The sequence below is a fragment of the Hyaena hyaena genome, unplaced genomic scaffold, assembly GCF_003009895.1.
Source record: "Hyaena hyaena isolate Hyena2069 unplaced genomic scaffold, ASM300989v1 scaffold_896, whole genome shotgun sequence".
Lineage (NCBI taxonomy): Eukaryota > Metazoa > Chordata > Mammalia > Carnivora > Hyaenidae > Hyaena > Hyaena hyaena.
Window position 1 is genome coordinate 146,544 of NW_024081528.1, and position 19,179 is coordinate 165,722.

At 39.7% G+C, this 19,179-nt stretch overlaps 1 protein-coding gene across 1 annotated transcript in view; it reads left to right on the forward strand.

Annotated features, from left to right (window-relative positions):
- Positions 1 to 292: 292 nt before the first annotated feature.
- LOC120222614 (amyloid beta precursor protein binding family B member 1 interacting protein) overlaps positions 293 to 19,179 on the forward strand; it is a 105,039-nt gene continuing 86,152 nt past the window's right edge. Inside the window, exon 1 of the mRNA XM_039220500.1 lies at positions 293 to 331. The gene's annotated coding sequence lies outside the window, so the exon portion shown is untranslated. The remainder of the gene's footprint in view (positions 332 to 19,179) is intronic.

A 19,179-nucleotide genomic window follows, 5' to 3' on the forward strand; every position in this document is an offset into this window, starting at 1 on the left:
TGTAGGGGGGGAAGATTAGGGGAAGCTGAGTTGGAAAAAAGCAGCCCCCGAGTTTCACGAGTCTTCACCCACCCGTACTCTTCCGTGTGTGTCTCGAATCGGGCCCCCTCGTTACACCTCGACGCGAAGCGGCGCGGCGAGCGCCTCACGTCTGCGCGCTGCGTGGGAAGGGCAGGGCCGACACCACTTCCTCCTCGAGGAGGCGGACCTGAGCCCGGCTGGAGCCCCGCGCCCCGCGTCGCCTTCCCCGCCGCCGCCCCGCAGCCGGCCCGCGCCGCGCCCGCGCGGAGTCCCCGCCGAGCCCCGCCGAGCCCCCCGCGCGGCCGTCAAGGTAAGCCGCGCCGGCTGGGCAGGCCGCCCTGCGAGTTGCCGCCGCGACGCTCGGGGCTGCCGCGGGACCCTGCGTGACCGGCGGGTCGGACCCAGAGCCCCGCGTGGGCCGAGAGAACGCGCGCCCCCGGCCCGGCCCTCGAGGGGAGCGCGTCCCCTGGGGTCCCCTCCGCACTTGACCCAGCCACGCGGGGGGTGGGGGCGCGGGCTCGTCTTCCCCGCGTTCGCTTTCATCACACTCGACTGATTTCCTGCCCAGAAAGTTGCTTCAGGGACAGACGGGGAACCAGTATGAACCCGTACCTGTCCAGCTGTCCAGGAGCCCCAACTTGACCCTCCTGGAGACTTCCCGGGGGCATTTTAGGGCACTTTAGATTAAATGCAAGTCGTGTGAGAATTTGAGAGTGACGATCGAAGCCTGATGTATCTTACCTTAAAACGTTGAGACGACTGTTATCTTCTTTTTAGAAACGTCTTTACCAGTGGCTGTCCTTTTCATTTTAAGATAAGGTAGAGGAAAGATTTGGACACCAGGCGTTAAGTTTCATAATTTGGTTTGGAGTGACCAGAGTGCCGTTTTATAGCATTAAGGAAAGTAACTGGGATGCCCTTACATCCGGGAGGACCTCGGCCCAGGAGTCCCCCCAGAAGACTTTGTCCCTTGCATCTCTTACTGGCTTTGGGGGAAGGTATTATTTATTCATACCATTGTGGAATGCTAAATACGTTGTTTCCTAGTGCCACTCAGAGTAAAGCTGTTGAAGAACTTTAAAAAAAATTTTTTTTAATGTCTTTATTTCATTTTGATAGACAGAGAGAGAGAGTGAGTGGGGTAGGCAGAGAGAGAAAGGGAGACACAGAATCTGAAGCAGGCTCCAGGCTCTGAGCTGTCAGCACAGAGACCGACACGGGGCTCTCACAAAATGTGAGATCATGACCTGAGCCGAAATCGGACACTCAACCAACTGAGCCACCCAGGCGCCCCAAAGAAGAACTTTTAATGTGGACATTAGAGAAAGAGACAAGGAGTATCAGAGGAAAGCAACATAGAGAAAAGGTACATGACTTGATTGCTCTCAAGGATATTATTTCTGGTGGCAAAATGTGGTTTAAATAAAGGCAAGGGTACTTACTACCTTCTACTAGTAAATTCTGGGCCCTTCTAAATTCTGGGCCTCGGAACAAAAATTTGAGAAAGAGAGCTTTTGTCCCTTGGAATAAATCTCCAGTGGCAATTTTCCTTCAGGCCTCACTGCAAGTCTTACAGTTAAGACTGGCTAGCAAAATTAACAAAAAATCTACTAAGAAATGTTCTATAATGTCTTCCGGGTGGTATTTCCTGTCTGTTCAACATGTTGTAAAAGGTCTAAGAAATTTAATGTCACCTTCAAGCTATTAATACCTAATCACTTCACACTGATACTACTATTTGTGGTTTTTTCTGGGTATTTGGGAGATTTGGATTCTCGCTCCATATCCGCCTATAACTAGACAAGGGTGACCTTGATTAAGTTGCCTTAACCTCCCTGGACCTGAGAGGTAAGTGAGTTTATTAGACTAGAGTATGTCTGTCATTATAATAGCAATTGGGGAGCTGCTATAATTCTTTGAATTTGTCCTGTCTAGAATACTGGCAAAGTGAGTTGCTGATCACACAGAAAAGAATGGAGAAAGTCATAATGATAACATATTTTGTTAAAGTCTGAAATATCAACAGTTTTGAGGCCCTTTGTTTCTCTAGAAGTTCCTCCAAAAATAGTCAGTTTTTGTTTTGTATGTAAAATGGAAGATTTACATTCTGTTGAAAAACTGAGATAGAGAATTGATGTGCCCAAGCTTGGGCGGGTCAGTATTAGATTCCAAAAGTCTTCAATTATTATTACTCAAGAGATGTAACTTTGTAATATGGATTACTTTATGATTTAGTTACTTTAAATCTTAAACACAGTACTTACCAGGTTATATATATAGTGTCCATTAATTTTTTCTTTTTTTTATATCCTAGGAATGTATACCAGTCATCTACTTTTTTATCTTTATTTACTCATAGTAAAACAGTTCTAGATGTTTTCATATTATTAGAATATGAAATAGATTAATAGCTCATCATTAGAATGAGCTATTAATAAAATTCATTGCCATAAATTTCTGTTTGATATGCCACTCTGAGTTTCTTGAAACCTTCCCTACTTTCAAAAGCATTATTATTTTCATTTACTTCTAATCCTCTTCAATCTTATTTTAATTATTTTTATGTCCAAAACCTTTTAATGAGTCCACAAATCTTATATAAAGTTGGCATTTCATAGTTTACCACGCCAAAATATTTTCAAGGCCTCATGAGTTTATTTTATAGGCAATAGAATGACGTTAGTAATTCTCACCTGGAAATAGAACAATTTGTATTAACAGAATTAATATTTTAGTATGCAAATATGTCTATGTATTTTTTTAAACTTTATTTTATTTTGGGGGAGAGCACAAATGTGGGAGGAGAGAGAGGGGACAAAGGATATGAAGCAGGCTGTGTGCTGACAGGCTGACAGCAGGGAGCCCCATATGGGATTTGAACTCCCCAACTGCGAGATCATAACCTGAGCTCAAGTTGGACACTCAAGCAACTGAGCCACCCAGGCACCCTTAAAAATGTCTATAGTTTATGTCAGTTCTGTCATCCTTTGTGGCAAGTAGCTTAAAGTTTAAGCAATTACTATAAATTCAAGTATATCATAAAAGCCAGGATTTGAGGTATTAGATTGAGGATATCGCTCACACTGGTTGTATAGTCATGTTTTTCTGTAATACAGTTACAATTATGAGAAACATAATTTGTAGGGGGAACTGCTCTCTATTTGGAAAAGTTAACAGTTAGATTTCTCTTGAGAAGAGAGAACAGTAGCAGTAAGGAATGGCGTTGAAAGAGCCATAATCAGTTTAAGGGGCTCAGGCTGTACATGCGCCGGGACAAGGCAGAGCCTGTGGACAGCTTCTAGGAACTAGAGAATGTGACCTGCCTCCACAGCATCCCCATTATCGAGCCAAATTCTTAGCACCATAGTTAGGACTCAAAAAGCATTTGCTAAATATGCAGGTATAGCAGTTCCACTCATGAGTTGTGCCATCAGAATGTCGCAAACCCCTGACCCAGGCCTGTTGGTACCAACCCTGAGGCATGAGCAGGCAGAGATGCAGCACCCCTCCAAGGGACCACACCTTCTCGGCACGAACTCTGAAGCTGGGATTCATGATGCAGTTTCCAAACATTTCCTCAAGCTTGACGTCTTTGTCAACTCAGTTTCCTCCTTATCACCAGAAGGTGATCATAAATAGTTACTATATTTATTCAGCTTATATTTTGTACCAGACTCTGTGCTAACTAATTTAGATTTGTCATTGCATTCATCCTCAGAGCCTAGGCTTAGGCTGTTCTTATCATCTCCCTTTTATCATTGAGGAAATGAAAGCGCAGAGAGGTTAAGAAGCCTACACGGAGAGTAAGAAGCAGAGCTGACCTTTGAACTGAGCTGAAATCATACTGGCACCCCCTAGGAGCTGTGCCAGGCTCAAAAGGTGAAAAAGCATGGGCCCTTTGCTCAGTGCACTTCTAGTCTAGAAAGGGGACATGAATGGGCAGTTACAGTTCTACACATGACCAGAGTCATGTGCTGTGGAAGCACATATGACATCCCTGTACCACCGTGGGGTCAAGGAAGGGAGGATGAAACTAAGGTAACCAAGGAACTTGCCTTGTCTACTGAGAAGACAGGATATTATAATCAGTTGTGAAGGTATTATATTTATATATTTTTTTTGAAAAATTAATTCTGCTTTGGCAGCCATCACGTGTTTTCATTTTTATCTTTATGTTCATCCCTCATGATAGTGTGTCGAGTTGACTAGATCAATGAAGTAGTGAGTATGTATTTTTTAAAATTTCTGCTGGAGCTCTTTCTGATTTGATCTCACATCAGACTCAGTAGTGAGATGGTTGTGGGCAGAGAGAGGGTATAAATGCTAAGTCACACAGCAATTATGTTTCCCCAAACAGGCTAGGAGATTTATGTCCAGGGACCTGTATCCTATCAAACTGGAAGGAAAATAGAGTGATAGTAGAACAAGTAAGCTAGACTAGGTTTATTTTGTCCTTTTTTTATGATGAAATGTTTCATGCATGCAAAATATGGTGTATAATGCATATGTTAATAATAAATAATAAAGCCAACATCTGGATACCTATCATCTGGCTGAAGAAATAAAATATTACCAGTCCATCTTCTAACCTCCACTCAATAGCATTCTCCTTTTTTCTCAGTAGACCTAAGCAGTATTCTGAATGTGCTGACTAAAAAAAAAAAAGCATTTAGAAAGTATGTACCTGCATTTTCAAAGATGTCAAACTGGGAATTAGAGTACACTGGCCCTTGGGAGATTGGGATTAGAATCTCTGACTATAGGCACAGTTATAAATAGAGTGTCCTGTTACATGAAAACATCTTATCTAGCATAATGGGGCGCCTGGGTGTCTCAGTCAGTTAAGCATCTGACTTTTGGTTTCAGCTCAGATCATGATCTCACGGCTCCTGAGTTTGAGCCCTGCATGGGACTCTGTGCTGACAGTGTGAAGCCTGCTTGGGATTCTCTCTCTCTCCCTTTCTCTGCCCCTCTCCTGCTCATGCTGTCTCTCTCTCTCTCTTGCTCCCTCAAAATAAATGAACGTTAAAAAAATTAAAAATAAAAAGCAAAGCAGGTTATAAATGATTAAGACAAAGTGCCATGGAAATAGTTAGGGGTATCTTAGTCACTACTGAAGTGACCAAGATTCATCAGGGGATAACTTTTAAGGGTAATAAAGAATATATAACTTAGGAACTGCTCAGTTTTTCATATTACTTAGATTTCTACTTAAAATACAATTCAGTCATTTAAAAAACACTTGCCAACCACTGGTTTAGGTGTTTGAGATGTGTTGGTGTGTAGAAGAGGCAAAGATCTCTGCATTTGTGGAGTTTCTATTCGGATGGGGAGATCCAGACAGTAATCATTAAACATAATAAATAAGTAACGTAGGTTTAAATAAGTGAAAAGTACCATAAAAAAGACAAAGTTGGGCAAAGTAAAGTTGTATTTAATAAGGTGGTCAGGCTTGGTCTCATAGGGTAGATATAATTTGAGCAAAAGTTTGAAGGATTTATCTAATAGGCTATCTGAGAGAACTGTGTTCCCAGCAGAGGGAACAGCCAATGCCAAGGCTCTAAGACAGGGTTCTACCTGGTATATTTGAGAAACAGGAAAGCCCACATGGCTCAAATGTGGGTGAGCACAAAGAGAGTAACAGGACATGTGGTCGTAGAGGAGCATGAAGAGGTGGCCGATCATGTAAGGTCTTGTAGGCCATTATAAGAATTTTGGCTTTACCTGTGAGTGAAATTGAGGGACTGTTGTGGGATTCTGAGGAGAGGAGTTGCATGGTCTGATTTAACATTTAAAAGGCTTACTCTGTTGACAATAAACTATTTGTAAAAAAATAAAATAAAATAAAATAAAATAAAAGGCTTACTCTGACTGCTTGAGAATAAGCTGGACAGAGTGAGGATGAAAGCCAGGAGCCCACTGGGAAGCTTTGGGAATCACTGTGTATTTTGAGAGTGAGGTCACAACTTCTTGACAGTGTGGATGTGGGTTTGGAGAAAGAAGAGTCAGAGATGATTCTAAAGTCTTGACCTAAACAAGTGGAAGATGGAATTGCCATCAATTAAGCATGGGGAGGTTAGAGAGGAAGTGATCAGAAGTTCAATTTTGGATATGAATATAAAGGATCAATTGGTAATAACTCTGTGCTTATTATATATAAGGCTAAAGTCATTCAGGCTAAGTAGCTATTAGGGAAGATACTGTTGTTGTTCCCATTTACAAAATTAGAAATGATGGTTTGAGAGTTAAAGAAATGGGACATAGGGGCACCTGGGTGACTCAGTCAGTTAAGCGTCCAACTTTTGACTTTGATTTTGACTATAGGAAAGACATTATGTGGGAGTGACTGTGGGGCATTTTGAAGGATAAAGGTATTTCCAGGTGGCCCAGGGAAAGAAGGCTACCCCAGGCACCACACATACAGAATAGTTTGACAGTGCTGCAGCATGAAGTGCAGTGGGAAAGGAAATGGGGGCAATTCTGATTTAACACTTGGTGAGTAATATTCAAATTAGGTTCATATGGTACAGTCACCATAATCTATCATCTCTGAGTCAAATGCTTAGGCACTTGTAATAACAGAACTGTAGCACCCCAGACCAGCCCTGTCCAATAGAAATATAATGCAAACCATGTATATAACTTAAAATTTTCAAGAACCACATAAGAAACAGTAACAAGAAACAAGTGACACTAATTTTATTGATATATTTTATTTCCTATGTATCCTTTTTTAAAATGTTTTTTTAAATTTATTTTTGAGAGAAAGAGAGACAGTGTGAGCAGGGGAGGGTCAGAGAGAGAGAGAAAGATACAGAATCTGAAGACAGGCTCCAGGCTCTGAGCTAGCTGTCAGCACAGAGCCTGACATGGGGCTCAAACCTACGAACTGTGAGATCATGACCTGAGCCTAAGTTGGATGCTTAACCGACTGAGCCACCCAGGCACCCCAATTTCCTATGTATCCTGAATGGCACTTAATTAAGTAATATCAATTATAATAAGTTCCATTAAATTTAAGTAATGTTAAAATTATTGGTGAAGTCTTTTATTCTTTTTTTCATACTAAGTCTTTCAGACCAACCACGTTTTACCCTTACATCACATCTCCACTTGGACAATTCAGGTGCTCAATAGCCGCATGAACTAGTAGCTACCAAATTGGACAGGACAACTCTAGATAATGGCACAAATATTGTATCCTGACTATGTGTTGACTTCTCAGCTGCATAGAGGATATTAGATGAATTATGAAGTAAGCTAAAGGGAAAAAGAAGGGAACAGCGTTTTCTATTAGTATGGAGTCTATCCTTGGAACCTGATTTTAATTCATAATTAAACCTGCACTCACACACTTTATTAGTCCTCTAGCAACAACAACAACAAAACCCCTCAAATTATCATTGGTTACCTTCCTTTTTATTCTTTCTCTTCCCCTCTCACCTTATTTTTGGAATCTGCCTAGTAGTAACAGGGCCTGAGAAAGAATAGAAATAACTAAGTGGAGCAGAATGCCCTAAACCCACATCTGGCAAAATGTGAACTGTTGTCCTAAGTGATGGTGGTTGCCATCTCCCTTTATCACAGTCTCCCTCCCTGTCTCCCTCCCTCTCCCTCTCTCCCTCTCTCCCTCTCTCTCCTTCTTTGCTTCTACTACTACTTCATAAGCATCAACAGCAACTCTTCACAGTGGTTCCCAGCTCTAGAAATATACGTCCTTTTGGCTGGTGGGGAGGGGCAGGTAGTGAGAAGACTTGGAAGATAGAGTTGGTTTGATTCATGGGTATGGTTTGAAAAAGGCTCAGGGATATTCTTATGCCTTCTCTTCTTCAGAATGGCTAAGAATGTCTGTCATAGAAACAATATTTACAGATGTCCTCCCCAGTGGCTTGGTCTTTGAAAACTGCATGGTCTACAAAAATATGGTAGTCCAGCTCGGTTTCTAGGTACATCGAAGTGCAACAAACAGAAGTACCCATCCACTTGTGAACATGGGGATGTGTGTGTAAATACGTGACTGACATTTGTCTCCACTGCTCATTTTAAATGGAGAATAAAATAATAAAAGTAATGATCATGATAACAATAATAGCTGATATTAGTATCACTAATATCACTGTGCCTGGCACTATACTAAGCACTTTTCAGACACCATCTCATCCCCATGAAACACGGACTATTTTCATTCACTTTACCACTGAGGAAACTAAGCCAACAGAGTGATTAAATAACTTGCCCAAGATTACCCAGCAGCTGAGTATATTTACTGAGTAAATGGTGTGTGTCAACACTTGACAAAAATACAAGGTTCCATATCTGAACGCAAAATGTGTGAAAGACACACAATTATATCAAAGCTGGACAGATAGGCACTGTAACAGAGGGATGAGCAAAGCAACTTCCAAACTCCACCTCTTAATAATCACAGTCCTTGTTTTCAGCATGCAGCGTGGCATGCTGATTGTGAACATGAACTTTTTTTGAGTTAGACTCAGGCACAGTCCAGTTCACCTCTTGCTAGCTGCCTGAGACACACAAATTATTTAATTTCTCTAGGCTTGAGTTTCATAACCTATAAAATTAGAATTTTGAATTAAATTTAGAAATTTGAATTAGAATGTCACCCCATCAGGGGATTATTCTGAGAATTAAATAAGACACTCCAGGTGTCTGACCTGTAGTGATTGTCCCATATTTATAACTCCTACTGTTCTTATTTTAAACTAAGTGCTAATACATATTAATATGAGTTAATTAATTAATTAATCAATTAATATTGAGTTCTAAGTGCCAGTCATGGTACTAAAAGAGCTGAGGTATAAATTTTGCCTCTGCAACATAGTTGAGAAGATAACAGTATCTATAAAGAGAGAGAGAGAAACCGTAAGGAAGCTCGGGAACTTTCATTTAGTGATCCTAACCCTGCTGCTACAGGATTTGAGATGAGGGTAGATCGCCAGGATTCAGCAGTGAGCCCTGGGCCGGCCTTGCATAGTGAGCAGGACTAACGAGTGAGAAAAAAAGGAGAAACAGCACAGAGACAACATAAAGGGTGTGTGGAGAGGAAGAGAAACAAACTACTTTCACTGTAAGCAAAGGCTTAATGAGAGAAAGATGTTGATGACTTTGGAGGGGTGTGTGGGTGGATTGTGGATGAGCTCATCCTGGGAGCCCTTTTCTCTGATCAACTTTTCTTGCTAGCTGGGAAGGTGCCAGGCTGCCCTGCACACACGGCAGTGAGGACCGTGGGTCAGTCGTCTCGCATCTGCTTCCTGACCTGAAGCACTCACCTCCCACCACCTACTCCTTCACCTTCTGCTTGTCTTTCTCGGATTGACATGGACTTTCCTAGTTTGCTATTTGTACCGCTTGGAATGCTCAGATAACCTACTGACTTGGTATTGGGGACTGCTTATATTCCTCAGGCTATAGTACAAACCCTGATCATTCCTGGAAAAGGTGTTAGGGGGCAGATTCCCCTGGTGCATATTGATGGAGGAGGACCTTGAATGGCCCTCCACAGTTTGATATAAAGAGACAATAATTTCATTTTTGACAGGTTGTCTCTGCTGCAGACAGATCCATATTCAAAATTTGTGGTACTCAGAAACCTGCTGGGACAATGAGCCAAATGGTGTAGGGAGTTGAGACTCTTACCAAGAGGCAAATATATGATAAAGATGCCAGGAAAACAATATATTGCTTAGCTCATTGAATACAAAGGAGCCATAAATTAAGTACTGTGAATGTATCATCACTAAAAAAAAATGTGAGGATTTTCAGTTTAACTTAGTAAAGTTACATGGTAACTGTTACGTGAAACACATGTAAAACACATTCACTTGTAAATTAAATTTCACTCCATATCTGCTGATTCCATTGTTTGGGGTTTGGAGGTTTTGTTTTGTTTTGCTGGTGTCTGCGTATTTTAAATTGAGGATTAATTTCTTTGCCAGATTAATCAGTAGTCTTTCTATGGGTGGACTCAATCTAAGGCAGTGTTGCTGGAGTCTGGTTCTTTGTGGGAGCAACCATGAATTTAGCCTAAATCCATTTGGATTGGTCCTGGATTCTAGCAGTATAGTGCTTGCTGTTAGTTTCTTTTTATTTATTTATCACAGCGGCTGGTTAACTGCTACGTACATTTTCACAAAGGACTCAATGAGTATGTTTGGATTGCATATGCAGAGAACTAGAAGTTACTACATTACAGAAAGAGAAAAAGAGCTTTTTTTTGGACCTTAAGGTGTAAAAAACACAAAATGGATCAAGACCTAAATGAAGAGCTAAAATTATAAAACTCTTGGGAAATACATAGGGGTAGATCTTTATAGCCTTGGGCGAAGTAATAGTTTGTTAGATATAACACCGAACGCACACACATACACACACACTAGATAAGTCAGACTACTTCCCAAATGTAAAACTTTTGTGCTGCGAACAGTGCCATCAAGAAAGTACAGAGACAATGCACAGAATAGAAGAAAATATTTTATTTTTAAATTGCATACGGAGAGTCCTCAACTTATGATGATTCAACTTATAATTTTTTTTACCTTATCATGGTGTAAAAGCAATGCTCATTCAGTAGAAACTGCACTTTGAATTTTTAATATGGATTCTTTCCCAGGCTGGTAGTATGTGGTACAAGACTCTCTCATGATAGTGGGCAAGGGTCCTGATTCTCAGTTCTGAATCAGCCACATGGTCACCGGAATAAACGACTAATATGCTCATAACCATCTTGCACTCATACAACCATTCTTTTTTCACTTTCAGTGCCGTATTCAATAAATTACATGAGATATTCAACACTTTATCATAAAATAGGCTTTGTGTTAGATAATTTGCCCACTTGTAGACTAACATAAGTATTGTGAGCACGTTTAAGGTAGGCTAAGCTAAGCTATGGTGTTCAGCAGCTTAGGTGTATTAAATGCATTGTTTATTTAGGATATTTTCCCCTACAATGAGTTTATTGAAACATAACTCGTCTGTATCTGTTAAGGGACTTATATCCAGACTATTTAAAGAAGTCTTAAGACAACAACAACATACAAATATACATAAAAGGCATACAATCCATTTTAATACTAGGGAGAGGATCTGAGTAAAACATATAGAAGTGACCAATTAGCACATGAAAATCACTCAGTATCCTTAGACATCAGGGAAATGCAAATCAAAAGCACAATGAAAACTTTATACTTATCAGGAGGGCTACAATTAAAATGACAGACAGACAAATTGATGGGGAAATTTGCACCTTATACACTGGTAGAATGTAAAATCATGCCACAGATTTGGAAAAACAGTCTCGCAGTTCCTCAAAAAGTTTAAAGTGATCATATAACCCAGAAGTTCCATTCCTGGGAATCTCCCCAAAAATGAAAATATATTCCATGCAAAATCATGTACATAAATGTTCATAGCCGCATAATTCATACTAGCTGAAAAATGGAAACAACTCAAATGTCTATCAACTAATGAATGGGTAATCAAAATATGGCGTTTCATTCCAGAGAAATATTCAGCAATAAAAAGAAACAACTAATACATATTAACAATGCAGATGAACTTTGAAAACATTATCCTAAGTGAAAGAAGCCACATATTGTATGGCTTCATTTGTATGAAATTCCACAATAGGCAAATTTATCTAGAGAGAAAATAGATTGGTGGTTGCTTAGGGCAGGGAAGAGTGAGGAAAATGGCAAGTGACTGCTGTTGGGTATGGAGTTTGTGAAGAAAATGTTCTAAAATCAGATTTCAGTGATAGTTGCACAACCCTGTGAATATACCAGAAACCACTGAATATACACTTTAAATGGGTGAGATATATGTTATATGAATTATATCTTTTTTTTAAGTTTACTTATTTTGAGAAAGGGCACATGTGGGGGAGGAGCAGAGAGAGATGGAGAGAGAGAATCCCAAGTAAGCTCCATGCCTTGTGCAGAGCCTGATGCAGGGCTCAATTCCACGAGCCGTGAGATCATGACCTGAGATGAAACCAGGAGTCAGACACTTCACTGACTGTACCGCCCAGGTGCCCACAAATTGTATCTTAATAAAACTATGTTTTTAAATGTGCATGGCCTGTGTTCGAGGTGTTACAACCACTGGGAAGATGAAAAGATGCATTAGACGCAATCTGTGCTCTGGCTATGGTACATTAAAGAAAGCATTTAGTGTTCCAGGGAATTATAAAGAAAACAGTAGTTCTAGTAGCAGAGTCAGTTTTATGGGAAGAACCAGGACTATGTCTAGAAGATGAAGTTGGAGAATTTGATGGGGGTTCGACTATGAAGGATTGTAAAAGCCACATTAAAAAGTATAGATTGGGGCGCCTGGGTGGCTTAGTCGGTTAAGCGTCCGACTTTCGCTTAGGTCATGATCTCGTGGTTCGTGGGTTCTAGCCCTGCGTCAGGCTCTGTGCTGACTGCCAGCTCAGAGCCTGGAGCCTGTTTCAGTCTGTGACTCCCTCTCTCTCTGACCCTCCCCTGCTCACGCTGTCTCTCTCTCTCTCCTAGAAATAAATAAAAAATATTTTTAAAAAAAGTATAGATTATTTCCTATAGATAGGAGAGAGCCACTGTGAAGTTTGCACAATTGAAAGGATATGTAGAGAACTGGGTGGTTGTTTTTTTTTTTTTTAATGTTTATTTATGCTTGAGAGAGAGACAGAGCATGAGCAGGAGAGGGGCAGAGCGAGAGAAGGACACAGAATCTGAAGGCAGATTCCAGGCTCCAAGCTGTCAGCACAGAGCCCTGAGGGGTTCGAATTCATGAGCTCTGAGATCATGACCTGAGCCTAAGTCAAATGCTTAATTGACTGAGCCACCCAGGCACCCCCAAAATCTGGGTTTTAATAAGAAAACTGTGGTAGCATTTTAGACACTGGATTTAAGGAGAGACCAAAGAGAGAAATAGTGAGCAGATGGCACAGACCTTGTAAGACTTACGGAGGAGCTGAATGAGGGTGGTGGTTGTGGAAACAATAGGACAAGTTTAAAGGCGTTAGGAAGGCTGCATTGACAAGACACCCTGGCTGATCCGGGTGAGGACCTCAGGAACAGGAGGCTAACAAGATGCCCCTGAAGTTTCGTAGAATGTGGCTGAGGGAAGATCATTGGACTATAGGCTAAGACAAATGTAGGCTGGTTTGGTGGGGGGAGTTGAGGTGTTATGTGGGCAAAGGGAGAGTCATGTCTAGTTGGCTCCTATTAGCAGCAAGGCTAAGTGTGGTGTTCGCAGACAACCACGACTATTAGATTAGCCCACCTTGTATGTCTTCAGCTGAGCCTTTTCTTGCCGTTGTCTCATCTGCTTCTCCACTTCTTAATGTGGGGCTTCTGTTTCGGTTCCACAGTTCTGGTGGCTTGCTCACCGAACTTGAGCGTTTTCTGCCCAAACACCCAGTCTCGGCCTCAGTTCACTGCACCGATCTTCCCTGGGATCTGATTTTCACATAGAGCGGTGCTGACTTTCTCCCCAGTTCCCAGAATAAGCCCTAATTTGCATCTCGCTGCCACACAACCTGTATTGGCAAGCCCCGGGGGGGGGGGGGGGGGGGGGGGGGGGGGGGGGGGGGGGGGAGAGGGCGGAGGGGGTTGGTGGAAAAGAGGAAGCTGGAAGAGGGCCATGCTGTGGTTGAACCACTACCCTTTGTGGGAATGCCCTGCAGACAACGGAAGTGTAAATGTCAGGGTCAGTGTGAGGAGAGAGATGGAGACATGGATAAGTGAGATGTTTCTGCTTGACTCCGCAGCAGAAGCTACAGAGATTAGGTAATAGGAATAGAAAGATGTTAGATATTTCTATTAGATAATGGAAAACAAAGATCAGGGAGGATCTACCCCAAAGATAACCCTGGATCACAGAAAATAACTAAATCATTTTTCTAAATCATTTACTTCAGAAAGTAGTTCAGGCTGCATCTTTGTTCATATTTATGAAATCTGGATATTTTTACTGTCATGCCTTTGCCAAGGCAGCCGCCTAGACAGCAGGACGATGCATGGAATGGACAGTGTGAGGACTCAATGGGTCATTTCTTAGTTTTACAGAGACCTTTGTCTGAAGAGGTCCATGAACACCTTACCAAAGAAATTAAACCAAGCACAGTATCAATTTTTCTCTCAGTGTCCTTAACAAAATGAATCCGAGTTGTCTCTCAGTATATTACATCTCTTATATCAGGGCATCACAGGACAGTTGAAGTGTTCTAAAATAAGTTATTGGTGGTAAAGTTGGTGTAAAACAAAGAAGATAATGTGCGAGCCAAAAACATTAAAACTTTATTTCATTTTACATTTTACATTCTGGTAAGATTATAAAGCACAAAATTCTTTAATGTTCTTGAATATTTTTCTGCCTTCTGTCATGTTCCATCATTGTCTATTTTATTCTTACACTATTACTGTTCTTCTTTAATTATTGTGATTTTGGAAGGCTTTTATTCTTTTTATTTCCCCCTCCAAATTTCCTCTGAATTTGACTCTCATGTGTGTGTGTGTGGGTGGGTGGGTGGGTGTGTGTGTGTGTACTTTTTTAATGGTAATTTTCTAGATAGTTTGAAATTGTCTTCTGAAATTGTCTCCTCTGGTCCTTAAGTTGTTAGGAAAGTGCTTTTCTCTTAAGGATTTATTTTATTTATTTAATATTTTAATAGTAATTTCTGTTTATATATATTTAATCAAAATACAGCCTGTACAGTTTCTTCTTTGGGAATTTACTGAGATTTTCTGATATATGATTAGTTTTTAATAAATATTGTAAGTTAAGCCTAGTTTTTTGAAGGCAAAGCCTGATTTTTACTCAGATCCTCTACAGTATATAATTTTTCCATTAATCAGCCAAATATAGAGAGGAAATATATTAACCATTGCTAAGGTCATAATTTTGTAAGCCAAATCTTTAGTATTATTTTCTATAGAATATTGATATAGTCTTCAAAATAATTTGTATACATAAAAGAATATATTTTTGGCTGGAAAGTTTAATAACAAATCAGTGCTGAACCTAGATAAATAAGACTAAATTCTTATTTTTTAATTTTTTTATGTTTATTTTTGAGAGAGAGAGAGAGACAGAGTGTGAGCAGGGGAGGGGCAGAGAGAGCTGGAGACACAGAACCTGAAGCAGACTCCAGGTTCTGAGCTGTCAGCACAGAGCCCGATGCGGGGCTCGAACTTGTGAACTGAGATCATGACCTCAGCCAAAGTCAGATGCTCAACCAACTGAGTCACCCAGGCGTCCTGAAATAAGGCCAAATTCTTAATTGCAGTTGTTGTTCTGGAGAAATAACAAAAAAAATTAACTTCTGACAAGAAAAACGCTCCCTGGAAAGTTACTAAGCATAGTAACAAAAAATAAATAAAATATACTTTATTAAAATAATCATAAGATTTGGGGCACCTGGGTTGCTCAGAAGGTTAACCATCTGACTCTGGCTCAGGTCATGATCTCACAGTTCATGGGTTCAAGCCCCGTGTCAGGCTCTGTGCTGACAGCTAAGAGCCTGGAGCCTGCTTCAGATTCTGTCTGTGTCTCTCTCTCTGCCCCTCCCCTGCTTGTTCTTTCTCTCTCTCTCTCTCTCAAAAGTAAATATTAAAACAATTTTTTAAATAAATAATAAAATAGTCATAAGTTTCAAAGATCAGAAACAACACGTGAAAGACTTTTTTATTTGAATTTTCTTTTCACTAAGAATGTTTAGAGTCTTGGCAGAAAGACAAGGAATTGTTGCAATACACTTTCCACCTCAAATTGTCCACCTCAGCTTGATCCTGGCAATGTTTTGGAAAGTAAAGTCACAATCAGATGGCGTAGAGAAGAATCCCTTTTGTATTTTTTTCTGAGCAGCCCTCACAGTGGAATTTAATGAAAAGACAACCTATAGAATGGGAGAAAATATTTGTAAACTGTATAGCAGATAAGTTAATATCCAAAATATATCAAGAACTCATACAACTTAATAACAACAAACAAAAAACAAACAATCTGATTTAAAAATAAGCAGAGGACCTAAACAGACATTTTCTCAAAAAAGACATACAAATGGCCAACAGGTACATGAAAAAGTGCTTAACATCATTAATCATCAGGGGTGCAAATCAAAATCACAGTGAGATACTACCACACGCCTATAAGAATGGCTGTCATCAAGAAGACAAGAGATAACAAGCGTTGGTGAGGATATGGAGGAAAGGGAATCCTTATACACTGTTGGGAATGTAAATTGGTTCAGCCACTATGGAAAAGAGTATGAGATTCCTCATACTACGGGCACCTGAGTGGCTCTGTTGGTTAAGCATCTGACTCTTGATTTCGGCTCAGGTCATGATCTCACGGTTTCGTGAGTTCAAGCCCTGCATCTGGCTCCTCACATTGACAGTCTCTCTCCCTCTTTCCTCCCCCTCATGCATACCCTCTCTCTCTCTCAAAATAAATAAATAAATTATTTAAAAAAAAAATAGAACTACCTTATGGTCTAGTAATCTCTCTTGTGAGTATATGTCCAAAGGAAATGAAAACAGGATATCAAAGGGATACCTGCACTCTCCTACTCACTGCAGCATTTTTCACAATAGCTAAGATATGAAAACAACCTAAGTGTCCATCAATAGATGAATGGATAAAGAAGATGGAATACCATTCAGTCATCAGAAAGAAGGAAATCCTGTCATTTGTAACAATATGGGTAGACCTTGAGAGTGCTGTGCTAAGTTAGAGAAGTCAGATAAAGACAAATACCATATGATCTCACTTATAGGTAGATTCTAAAAAGCCAAGCTCATAAGAGATGTTGAAAGGCACAAGCTTGCAACTAGTAGATAAATAATTCCTGGAGATCTAATCCACAGCATAGTGTTACAGTCAACAATATTGTATTATAAACCTAAAAGTTACTAAAAGACTAGATCTTAATTGTTTTACCACATAAAAGAAATGATAATTATGTGACATGATAGAAATGTTAGCTAACATGTGGTGGTGATCATACTGCAGTATATAAATGTATCAACACATTGTATACCTTAAAGGCACATAATGTTATATGTCCAATTATAGATCAATTTTAAAATGTATACAATATGTATTAGCCTCTGGTTTTTCCAGCATGCCCTTTAAGTCACTCCTATGGACCTGAACCCAAATGTGACTCTTAATTCTATTTTAAATTATGAAATTGATACATGGTAGAAAATTTGGAAAATAGAGAAAAAGAGATCAGCACCCTAATACATGCACTATTTTTCATATTTGATTTATTATCTTTCAGTATTTTTTTCACTGTCCCTGTTTTTTTTACATTACTGTGATATTAGAATATAAATTATTTTGTATCCTGCTAATTTTACTTAACTATATAGTTATAGTCTCCATAGCCATTATTTTAATAGTAACCAAAAAAAAAAAAAATTGAATGCATTGCAGTAATTAATTCTTCCCATATTTGTTGGATATTTAAATTGCTTTTAATTTCCAGTAATGTTGCAGTTTCACCTTCAGGCATAAAGAGTTCTTTCATAGTATATAAAATTTCCTTGAATTAAATTCCTAATGGTTGAATAAGTGAAACAAAGTAAATGAATATTTCTATTATATTAGATATTTAATAAATATTTGTTGATAAATGAATAAATATAAAGAAGTAGCTTCTTGAAAGCACCTAGATTTTAGATCATGCTTGGAAAATACCTCACTATTTGTAATGATTAGAAAACAGAATCCGTTTTAGATTAAACAGAAAGGAGTTTATTACAAGGTATATGATTGCATACAAAACTGGGAGGGCCAGGGAGTTAGGTTTCATGTTAGCAGTCAGAAATAACAGGCAGGGGAAATACCCAACTGTACCTTCAGAACTGTTCTGGTGAAATCTCACTGCTGCCATTATCTACAACTTCATCTCAAATGATAGGGACCCTAAATTTTTTTTTAATATTTTTATTTTATTTAATTCTAGGAGAGAGAGAGACAGCGTGAGCAGGGGAGGGTCAGAGAGAGAGGGAGACACAGACCCCGAAACAGGCTCCAGGCTCTGAGCTGGCAGTCAGCACAGAGCCCGACGCGGGGCTCGAACCCACGAACCGAGAGATCATGACCTAAGTGAAAGTCGGACGCTTAACCGACTAAGCCACCCAGGCGCCCCAGAGACCCTAAATTTTATACTTGAAACCAATATGAACGCTGTATGTTAATGAACTGGAATTTAAATAAAAACTCAAAAAAGATAAAATATAAAGTAAAATAAAAGGGACAGGATAGCTGCCCCTGGAAAATTCTGTTTGTCCACATGTGGCTTTCACTGATGTTGCCCATCTCCATATAGCAGATCTCATGTCACTGTTTCTCCTTGACTTGATCACAAGTAGAAACCCTAACTGCAAAGAAGTCTGGGAAATACCATTGCTAGATTTCGAGCTTCAGTGTTACAGGACCACATCATACAAAGCGGTAGGAGAGAGTGTTGCAGAAATCCAGATAGTAGTATTTATCTCATGAAATAATACCAGAAAATTTGCCTAAAGACATCCAGATCAAGGAAGCATAGAGAACACCCATCAAAATCAACAAAAGCAGGCCTATACAAAAACATACTGTAATTAAATTTGCAAAATATAGTGATAAAGGAAAAATCTTAAAAGCAGCAAGACAAAAGAAGTCCTTAACTTAAAAAAGGAAGCCTATAAGGCTAGCTGGAGATTTCTCAACAGGAACTTGGCAAACTGGAATGGAGTGGTATGATATATTCAAAGTACTGAAAGGGAAAAATCTATAGCCAATAGTAAGTACTCTATCCAGCAAGGCTATCATTCAGAATAGAAGGAGAGAGAAAAGAGTTTCCCAGACAAACAAAAACTAAGGAGTTTATAACCACTAAAGCAGCCCTTCAAGAAATATTAAAGGGACACTTTTAGTGCAAAGGAGAGACCAGTTGTGACAAAGACAAGAAAAGATCAGAGAAAATCTCCAGAAACAATGACAAAGCAAGTAATAAAATAAACACATCTATCAATAATTACTTTGAGTGTAAATGGACCAAATGCTCCAATCAAAAGACATAGGGTGTCAGAATGGATTAAAAATAAAACCCATATGTATACTACCTACAAGAGACTCACTTTAGACCTAAAGGCACCTGCAGAT